This window comes from Prinia subflava, chromosome 10, assembly GCF_021018805.1.
Source record: "Prinia subflava isolate CZ2003 ecotype Zambia chromosome 10, Cam_Psub_1.2, whole genome shotgun sequence".
Taxonomy (NCBI): Eukaryota; Metazoa; Chordata; class Aves; order Passeriformes; family Cisticolidae; genus Prinia; species Prinia subflava.
The window spans coordinates 3,465,580-3,476,091 of NC_086256.1; the positions used below are offsets into that span (position 1 = coordinate 3,465,580).

Genomic DNA, 10,512 nt, shown 5'->3' on the forward strand with positions numbered 1-10,512 from the left:
TAGGGGGATTTCCAGTCAATGTCACAACAACACCTCAAAGTATTTTGGAGTTTTAGGTGTTGATTAATGAGACATTCAGGTTCACAAGCCAAAGAAGCTGGGGAATTCTTTTTGCCAAAGGTTTACAAGTGGCAAGCAAAAAATTACTGAGGAAGAAAGACCTTGTAATTAAATGCTTAACTTGAGATTCAGGTTCTTCTTCTCACCTTAATGCCTAAAACACAACAAGAGGCGCCTTATATTTTTGTAAACACTGTGTTCCTTAAAGGGACAGGATACAATGTACAATTCCCAGTCCTTGGCAAGCTGTCAGGGGCCTACAGTGGGAAGAGCTGCCTGACTATGCAGAAATGTCATTCCTGTGGTAAATATTCCTAAGGAAATTCAGGTAGTGGCATGGTACCCAGAATTGTGCCAGGAATCAATTTTGAGCCTGTTGTGTTTGTTTCCTTGTCGAGGAGGAAAAGCCTTTTTCACCTCCCAGACTTCTCTGGGGCTTTTTCTCTTCAAGGTTTTTTAGAAAACTCCTGAGCAGGAAGCTAAAACAATCACCTGAACAGAGCCAAACAGTCTGTAAACTCTGACTCTCCCAAAGAAGAGCTTTTTGATGTACAGCAGTTTCCAATGCAGGAGACACCCTCTGCCCTTTAGTTCTGTGGTGTGTTACAACACATCACGCTGAAAACTGAGGTAGAACACAAGAAAAGAAAACAATCCTCACAGCGAATCTTTACTTTTGTTGGAATCCTTTTCTGGATGTTTATGGCAACCCAAGTTGCTGAAACATGCCTGCTGTATTTTTAATTGTCATTTGAAATGCCAACACTCAGAAGTCCTGCTTATATTGCATGTGAACACAGCGTCTGCTTATGTTCAAACCCTCAGGCACTTTAAATAACTCCACTGTACACAGAGGACGTTGTTCATTTTGTTTTTACAATTTCTGCCCGTGCAGAAGGAGCTCTAAGGTCCCGAGAACATAAATGTACGTTCATGAGCAGGGAGCAGATGGCAGCTGGAACCTCCCTGGGCCCTGGGTCACGTTTTGGGCCGAGAGAGCTGCTCCTTGCTCAGTCCCATTTACAGGAGCCACAGTGGAACAGCACAGAGCAGACTCTGACGTCAGGCACAGGTGAGTGAGTGTTACAGGTCCAGGAACAGCAGCCTGTTTCAGCCAGACTCCTGAGCCATTACCCTGCAGGAACCCGGGCTGAACCCTGGTGTGTTAGCAAAGGTGGCAGCTGCCACAACAGACTTCTGTGTGGGTTACAAATTTGAGGGTCTTTTTATTGATTCCAGTGAGTTTCATACCATGCCTCCATTGTTCTGCCCTAAAGAATAAACCATTAGAGAATTTATAAGCTAATTTGTTGGGGGTTTTTTCTTTCGAAGATTAAACAGGAGCAGATCGTAATTTCCTTTAAATGCATCTATTATTCATGAGTATGCAGTAAGGTTTATTATGGGCTTAAACACAACAGCATATATATCTTTATACTCAGTTCCAATCTCCTACATGAGCTGTGAAACTCACATTTTGTGTTTAGTTGTGATTGACCATGAAAGTCAGAGGGTAATACGTGTTCCCTGAGTAAAGACACAGACAGGTATCTGGCCAATGTTCATTTTTCACATTAGTTTTCTGTAAATAATCTGACATGCAATTTTGCCACTTCCTCTCTGCAGGAATCTCTGGGAGTAGGTTAGCAAACTGTGGCTTGCAGAGGGCTGACACACAGTATTTATGAACAGAGAGGAAGTAAATTAATTTCAGCATTTGATTCAGCATTGGAGAAAAGCTTTTTGCAGTGTTTAATCACCCACAGTAACAAGAGGAGGTAAGGAGGTACAGTCCCTTCTCTAGCCCAGCCTTATTACCAGGAAAGGAAAACTGTGCTGGGTTAGGACTGAAAACAAGGGGTCAAAGAAAGAGACATTTAATTTCTCAGTGTCCATCCCATAACGCCAGTCTGTAACAGCTGCCACTATTTGTAGAATGCAGAAGAAGGATAGGTGGATAAATGAAGCCACACACACAAGGTGACACCCTTTTTAAGCAACCACCACTTTTTGCAGTGACCTGTGCAAGGGTCATTTGGGGTTTTCCTTCCCTTGGACTCCGGGTTTCCTGAGAGGAAGGAGAGTTGAAATACAGGAACCAGTGGCTGCACACCATTTCCAGCAGCATAGGAGACCTTCCCCATTGACAGAGGTTTAGGAACCACATCTGAATCTCCAAACTTCCTGGTGTTCTCCCTTTGAAAGGAGGGAAGACGGGGGAGGAGATGGGTGGAGGAGGTGAAGAGGTGGTTCTGTCCTTTGAAAGGCCCTGCAAACACAGCAGAACTGCTCCCAAACCCTCAAATCTATCGGGAAAATAAGTTGTGATACAAGTGGGAAAGACAAGGAGATGTTTCAGCTAACAAAACATGCCAGACTAGCACCACACTTCTGCTTAAAAAGCTGTTTATAATGAACAACAACTACTTACAGTATCATTGAGAGATCATGAGAGGACTCAGGCACTGAAGAGCATCTGGTGCCTCTGGGTGAGGCCTGGAGAACAGTGTCACGTATCACCAAACACCAGCAGTCGATGGATTTTTTGGGAGGGCTGTTGGAACAGCAGGAAATGTTCAAACTGACTGCTGGGACACTGTGTGATTTAATCCTAGCCAGGGAGAAGAAAATCTGCCCCTCACTAGATCTGATAAGAGAAAAACTTGAATTCCCTGGATAAGAACATCAGTTTGGCTGAGCTGTGTTGCAGATCACCTTTTCTCCTTCCAAAGGGTTAATGGGACCCCAGAGATAATAAATGGATTAAGCAGCTGTGTAGGTGCTCAGGAGATGAATATAGGTTGATTCTTCACAAACTTAACCTATGCAGAGTGAGTCATAATCTGCACCTTGCGTCACTCAATAAATGGGTCTTTTAAAAGTCAACCCACTGCAAATGGGCTGTGAGCTCTCCAAAAGAAAGAATCCTGCTCTCCTGCCCACAGGAGGATCAAAAAAGCTTTTCTCCCTAGGTTACAGTGTGATGGCAATAATAATAATAGAGACCAAACAAACAAATCCATGTTTATGGGTTTGCCACGTTGCTCTTTAGAAGGTCAAAAGGTTTTTACTGAAACAACAGTTTTTGTTTCATGAAAGATGAATTCTTAATCATAAATGTGTATTAGTCTCATTGCTGCTCCTGCTGTGCCTTGCAACGCTGCTTCTTTATTCAATTATGCTTCACATCAACTTTTAAATTAATACCTATGTTAGGAAAGCCTTGAAAGTTTTGATAAATAACATCTGCTTTTGTGCATTTCAACCGTGCACTTGTGTGAGAAGGAAATGTTTCTATTTTGTAGTCAGCCAGGAGAAAGAAAAGCAAGTAGAGAGGATGTCTACATGTTCACAGGGATCTCGGCACTGAGCAGACAGAATAATCATCTTTTGTTGAATACAAACCTAACGAAAAACAAATCCAACAATACCCTTTTGTTCTGAGCAAGAAAGGCAGGGCTTTAATAGTCTTTAAACGAGATAGAAAATTTCCATCCAAATGGAACCATGGAGTAGGTAGACACATTACAGTGCTTTGGAGTTCAGTGATTAAATTTAATACTGTGCCGGGCAGTGATTAGTTGATGAAGGGCATTCAAAACTAGAATAGAAACAAAGGAATTGTGGCTCCAGTTTAGCTCTGGGCCTCCTGAGCAGTTTGGTGCTCAGCTTTCTACTTTAATAGCAATGTCAAACAAACAAAAAAAATTTGATATGATTTATTTCCTTAAGAAAACTCAGTGAAACTGTAAACACATAAAGCTTCGGGTCCAGATCCCAGAAAGGAGCTGAGGTACCAACGAAAGCACAGAAACACATCCTTTTCTTCAGTATTTTCCAGCTCATACCTCAGTGCCTGCACTCAGGGTACTGGTACCTCTGAATCCCATTAGTAGGCTCTGAATTTACCCAAATCACTGTGCAAGAGACCCCTAATTAAAGTTTCTGAATCCCAGCCTCAGGGCTGGGTGCCTGAACCCCTTGTAGATCTTAGCCCGAGTGTTAAACCCCCTGGTGAGCCCAGTATGACACATTGTCCTTAACACAGCACAAAGATGACAAATCCCCCTGGAGAACAGGAGAATAAATCCCTTTTAACTCGGCTGTGACCTCTCCTAAGCCAGCCCCACCCAGGCCATGAGCACACGTGGTGCTCTGAGAAGTCACAGCACGGCCTGAGCCCTGTGTGCTCAGGTAGATCAAGTCAGCTTCAGCAAAGACTTCACCAGCTTTGCAGAGGATGAGCAAGTTCATCTCCTTTCTCAAATGGAGAATTGTCCCCTAAATTCTGACCAGAGACCCTTCAAGGAATCATAATTTTTACTTCAGTTTCTGCTGTCTTCATATGGACTGTCCCACCCCATCCCAGCATCTCAGTGCCTGAAGTCCTGGGTAAGACTCACATAAGCCTCACAAAATACAAGGAAAATCAGGCTGAGATCTTTGTGCTGCAGAAGACATGCCAGTTCTTTTCTTCTTCCTTTCCTGTCATCACCTGTTTCTATAGTCCAACCAAAGGCCATCATCATCATTCTAATTTTAAGCAAGTCCTCTTAAATTAATGTCTACTTTGGCCCAGACCTGATCCTCACTGCATTAGTATAAATCTTTTGTCTTTTCATGGACTTTCTCCAACTATATTCTGGTCTAAGCAAGATTAGAATCTTATTTTGGTGATAATTTGCAGGGTTATGCTAAAGGTCAGCATTATGCAGGCCACAGATCTTGGTGAAATCTCATTGATTCAAGGGGGAAAGAATTTACAGTTGTGATTTACTCTAACAGTAACACGATTTTTTAAAAAATGGTAACTTGTAGATAAGATTTCAAGCTTCTCCCTGAAATTTTAAAATCCATCCATCAATTAATGATAATTAATCACCAAGCATGTTAAGTATTCAAAAGAAGTGTGGATACAGCACTTGAGGACGTGTTAGTGATGAACAGTGCTGGGTTGGCAGCTGGATTTGATGATCTCAGAGCTCTATTTCAACCCTAACAACTCCATGATTCTATCTTATGTGTGCTAAGTAAGTTGCAGCTTTCACTACAAGAAAGTAAAACAAAAAAGTCTAGGAAAAGCTGTGTTGGAGTCTATTTAACACTTCAAATGAATGCTTGTGTAAAGCTCTTCTCAGAATCTCCATCACAGGCGACTTCCCTGACTGCCAGAAGGCCTGGGAGCTTTTCCCATCAATGTGAGAAGCAAGAGATTTGCACCTTAAGAAAAATTTCCAACTCACTCTTCGCGTATTATTTGTGCTCCAGGTGGTGGTAAGACATAAATCCTGGAAGCTCTCTGCACAATGGTTGAATGCCAAGAAACCGAGCAGTTTACTGGAACAGCAGCAGTTTCTGATGGCTTTGCAATGCCAGTTTCAACTAGAAAGGTACAATATTTTATATTCTGAGAAGCTGAGCTAGCCCATTTTGGCAAAGAGTCTGTCTGCCTAGCAGGGGTGGGGTCGGTATTTACTATCTCTATAATGACTTCCTCCTGCAAGTGGGTCAGGTAATTCAAATAACTCGCCAGAACTGCCCTTGGTGGAGTCTGGTGAAGTCTCGCCTGTAAGTAAATAGTCCCTGAGCTGCAGAGGGCACATCCTCTGTCATGTGATGTCTCAGCCGTTTCCTGGCACTGCCCCTCCAACAAATCCTTCACTTTATCTCTCTCCCATTGTAAGGGTTTCACTGCTGGGGCTGCTGCTGTGGCACTTTCTGCTGTCAGTGGGCTGCTGTGAGCTGGAGAAATACCTGCTGAAAAGTTACTTCAGTGGTACCAGAGGCTCCTCCTTTCTCTGCCTCTCTTTTGGGCAACCACCCAGTTTGTCAGTTCTGCTTGTCCAGCTCCAAACCCAATGTTTCAGCATCCAGCCTGCACAAATAATCAGGTTTTAAACAAAAACTGCAGCAGAAGATGGGGTGTTGCCTGCAGTCAGTGCAATGCTTGCCTTTCCCTCACACTGAGCCTTGATCCTGACACTCAAACCCATGGATCACGTTCATTCTGGCATTTGGAGTGGGGTAAAAGGCACGGGGGGTGTGTGTGGTGGGAAATCCCAAACTCAGCAAGACTGCAGAGTTTAACTCCATTTGAGTTAAAACCTTTCCTTTAGCATTTCAACCATCAGCAGCGTGCAGGCGCTGCCTCGCACGATGGTTGAAATGCTAAAGGCAAGGTTTGAAGTGCTAAAGGCAAGGTTTTAACTCAAATGGTCAGAAATAACTACAGCTCCTACATGGCTCCTTGAGGCACTGCAGATGGAGAAGGATGCCCTGTCCCTTGACAGATTAGTGGCAAGAGTTGGACTTTGATGATCCTTGTATGTCCCTTCCAACTCAGGATACTGTCTGATTTTATGAAATCTCTCTTTGCACAAACAGCCTCACCTGAGAGCTGCTGGGGAAGGACGCAGGGGTCATTGAAAGAACCTGCAAGCTTTCATTATATTCTTGTTTGCCAAAAACACAGAGGCATGGCTTGGTTCACCATAAACATTTTGGGCAGTGCTGTTCATATTGGACCAATAACTAAAACCAAGCAGCAAAACAAAAAGATGTTCAAAGATTTTTGTGAGCTCTGGGTTAGACCAATGCCTTCTGGGGAACAGATTCATGGATCTTAGCATTTTAGAATAGCTTTTTAAAACAAAATTTCTGAAAATGAACAAATCATTTCATAGATGAACTGTGTTGCCATGAAATGCTCTGCTTGTCTGTCTTTCCAAACAAACACACGCCCGTAAAGAACAAATGAATGTCAATATTATTCCTAAACATATTTGAAAATTAATTCTGCGCCCATGTGTCACTTCAAAATACTCTGTTTTGATCTTCCCAAGGTAATCCTGGTAGTTCTGCCCCACAGAATGAGGCACAAACACCGCAATGAGTGAGTCAGGACACAGAGCTGACTGTAAGAGCAGGAGCGATGCCTCCGGACAGCGCGGAGTAGAGCTCAGGGTGCAGCAGTGTGTGGTACCAGCTGAACGGACTGGGACTGGCACAACATTTGTAAAAAAATTTTTACTTTGCTATAAAACTTTTACTTCAAGCTCCTCCACCTCCCATCAAGGCAAAAGACTCTCTCAGGGTGTGGAACCCCTGAGCTGACAGCCCCAAGACTGCGGTGGGAAGACGTGAGGCGCACGACGCACGCCCTGAGCGGGGAGGTGGCCCACAGGCCCCGGCACTTCTGAGCAGGGCTTTGAAAAGACTTTCCAAGGGCACTACACAAAAAGTCCTTTCAAAAGTACTCCATAAAACACACCTGAAGAAAGCCCGTTAGCCCTGCGCTCTCTGTTTAGCTCAGGTGTTGTTTTTTCACACACAGAAACACATGTACAGACTCAGTGCGCCGTACAATGCCCCACTAAAGGCATCAAGCACTGGTTATAACTCCTTCCAAGATCAACAAGGTCTTTTTCCACAAGCAACCCTTTGTGTTTGGGAAGCCTTTGCCCTGGATTTTACTGTCTCCAAGTCAACCAGCAGGTGCTCTGCAGTCAAACGTGAGCTATTTAAGTGCAACCTGCATAACAACTTCCCAGGTTGGCAGGCAACCTTAAATAGTAGTTAGGGATTGGAATGGGTAAGTTTTATGCAGACAAACAGAAACACTCCCAACAGGAAAAGAAGGAGGGGGGAGGAGGAGGAAAGGAAAATGATATCTGTCTTGGTTTCCATTTAGTTTTCTCTTTCATATGTTGGTATAATAACCCTCAAAGAAGAGAGCAAGTCTCCCAGAACCAGACGCCGTGATAATCTGACTTTAGACAGTGGTTGTTCTTCAAATTTTCCAGTTTTGTTTTGGACAACAACATAATGTGCTGATTGTCTATGGGATATTCTCTGCACTTGCACAGGGCTCAGATAGCCTTTACTGTTAATACTGAAAGAGTGTTATTTCAGGCAAGTTGACTTATATTTTTTTTCCCCTGGAGAAAGCACTTTGGGGTAGGAAAAAGAAAAAGTGAAAAAGCTCTTTCAGCCAGATGCCAGATGTGACATTTTGCATTGTAAAGCCACACCACAATTTATAAGCCATGCAACTGCTCATTTGTCTACCATTCCCAGGTCAGATTTTTAAGTCTGTTTCTAGGATCGCTGCATTGTAAGACATAAAATGTGATGTTTATCAAACAAAAATCATACCCATTTGAGATGCTACACAACTACTCAAGGGTCAATGCATCCCTGCCTCAGTGTTAAGTTTCCAGGCAGTGAGGGAATTGTATTATTCAGGAGATTGTGATATTCCTGTAAATGCCAGCATTTCTGCTACTGGGATGTTTCAGTCTGCATAAAAACAAATTCTTACCTGTTGTCTGTCCTCTTCTTGCCCTATACAAGTACTGGCACCGTGGTTTTTTATATTTAATCATAACTATTGATATTTGTGGGGCATGGGCAGGAGAGAAACAGAAGAGAGATGTTGCTGGGCAGTGCTGGCTGTGAAACAAGAGAGGCACAGGGAGCAAGTCAATCCCCTAAACAGCACCTATGGTGTGATAACAACAAAATAAAGAGATTTACTTTTATTGTGTGGTTTTAGCATAGGTTATACCAGGCCAGATAACACACAGACATAGGAACAGCCACTTCAGTGAGAGCCAGCAGAGCTTCAACTACTGCCTAAAAATCCACCAAGCATCACAGATGCAGCTGGAAGAGAGACAGCACCTTTTCCTGGGCAACAATGGGACATTTACTGGGATATACAGATCTCTGCATGTCAGCTGGCTCTGCCTGCTCCAAAAAAGGCATCTCCTGTGCACAAGTGGCTGGAATTAGCACAGGGAGGGCAGATGAGATCACCTCACCTGGCCTGGCCAGACCCAGCTCAGCTGGTGCAGTCCTGCTCTTTGAGGCTTGCTCAGTATCAGTTGTGCAACATTTATCAGCGTGGGCTGCTTCCCTAGATACGGTCGTGACCCCTAATAGTGGAAAAACTTGTTTTGTTGTAGTGGAGGGATTTTCCTGAACTAGGTTGAATAATATTTATTGAACTAAAGTCTGGAGTTGCTGGAGCTGCTCTGGATTGGCAGGAGCGTGGCTGAGATCTTTCATCTTTTCTTTCATCTGCTCCAATGCAGAGAATCACTGTCTGCTCATTTTTTTATTCCTTCAGCCTTCAAACCAGAAACTCAGAACTGGCTTTCTGGATCCCTTGATCGTTCAGACAGAGAAATCTGACAATTCCTCAAACCACAGGAAACTTAAAAATAGCACTTGTTCCAGCACAGCTACACATTGTTGTTCTTGAAATCTGGGTTAGAAAATACTTGCAGGGTCTCTGAAAGAGAGAAGGCTGAAGCAGAATGTCTCTATGACTGCATTCCTTTATTTAAACAATTAACCCTGTGAACAGAAGAGCTGCTGAAGCTGGATTTGTTATTGATTTTGTTCCTCAAGACAAATTCCTACAAGGATTCCCCTATGTCTTGTGTTTTTTCTCTATTGCAATAGAGGGGGAGAGGGAGAAGCACAAGAAAGGAAGACATAGCTTGGGCCTCTGCACTGTATTCAGCTTTTTATTTTCACTAAACACCTGGGATTTGATTTTCAAGACCTCTACCCTTAATTGGAAGAACAGGTTGAAAAGTTACTGGAGGAGAAATCCAGACATTTCTTTATCCTCTCTGCCCTGCAGGTTTTCCCATGAAGGGAAGCAGGTGCTGGTTGTACAGGAACCCACAGGAATATTCCACAAAGAACTTGTCAGGATTCTTTGGGGACAGCAGGACACAGGAGCCTCACCTGGCACTAATCAATAGCCTCTACTGAATGCAGCAATTCTGGATTTATTTACCCTTCACCCTCACACTCCAGGGGCAATCACGCTGTTTCCCCTGGAGGAGAAGACTCTCAGACTGATCTAAACTCAATTAACAGCTCCAGATCTGAGCTCAGATGGACGTGACTACCAAGTGCTCCTCCCTGCTGAACATGCCCACTGAAGGGTTTTATTAGCCCACACAGCAACTGCTGCTGCCTCCTCTGTCCTTACTGGAGCACACCTGGATTTAGGGATCTCCCTGGCCAGCAAAAAAACCACTCCCTGTTGGTACAGTCTAACAAAACAATGAAAGCAGAGCAATAGTTGTGTCATCTTAATCCAATACAGGGCCTACAATTACTGCATTTACTTATTTTAAGCAGTCCCTCAGTATTCCCAAGTTCTTCTCTTGCCCCTTTTCACACACCAGTTGCAGTATTTGAATGACTTCCACTGCATTTTCAATTACAATCTGCTTGTGAAAATCCTACAGTGTCTTGTTGATAATCCTTTTTAGGCACAGACTGTCAACAAGGTCTGGGAATGTCCAGACAGAAGCTACCCAGAGTGAAGAGGTTATGATTTGCAAATGATGTTTCTTTTCCACTGTAGGTGGATCAGTATGTGTTTAGGAAAAAATCTGCTATCTTTTGGGAACGTTTCCATTTAACTCC

At 43.5% G+C, this 10,512-nt stretch overlaps 1 long non-coding RNA gene across 1 annotated transcript; it reads left to right on the plus strand.

The window, feature by feature from the left end:
* The first annotated feature begins 978 nt into the window (after positions 1–978).
* LOC134555419 (uncharacterized) lies at positions 979–10,170 on the plus strand. Its single transcript, XR_010081426.1, has 3 exons — positions 979–1,132; positions 5,329–5,450; positions 6,903–10,170. It is a non-coding gene; the product is annotated as an uncharacterized LOC134555419 (long non-coding RNA).
* The last annotated feature ends 342 nt before the right edge of the window (positions 10,171–10,512 follow it).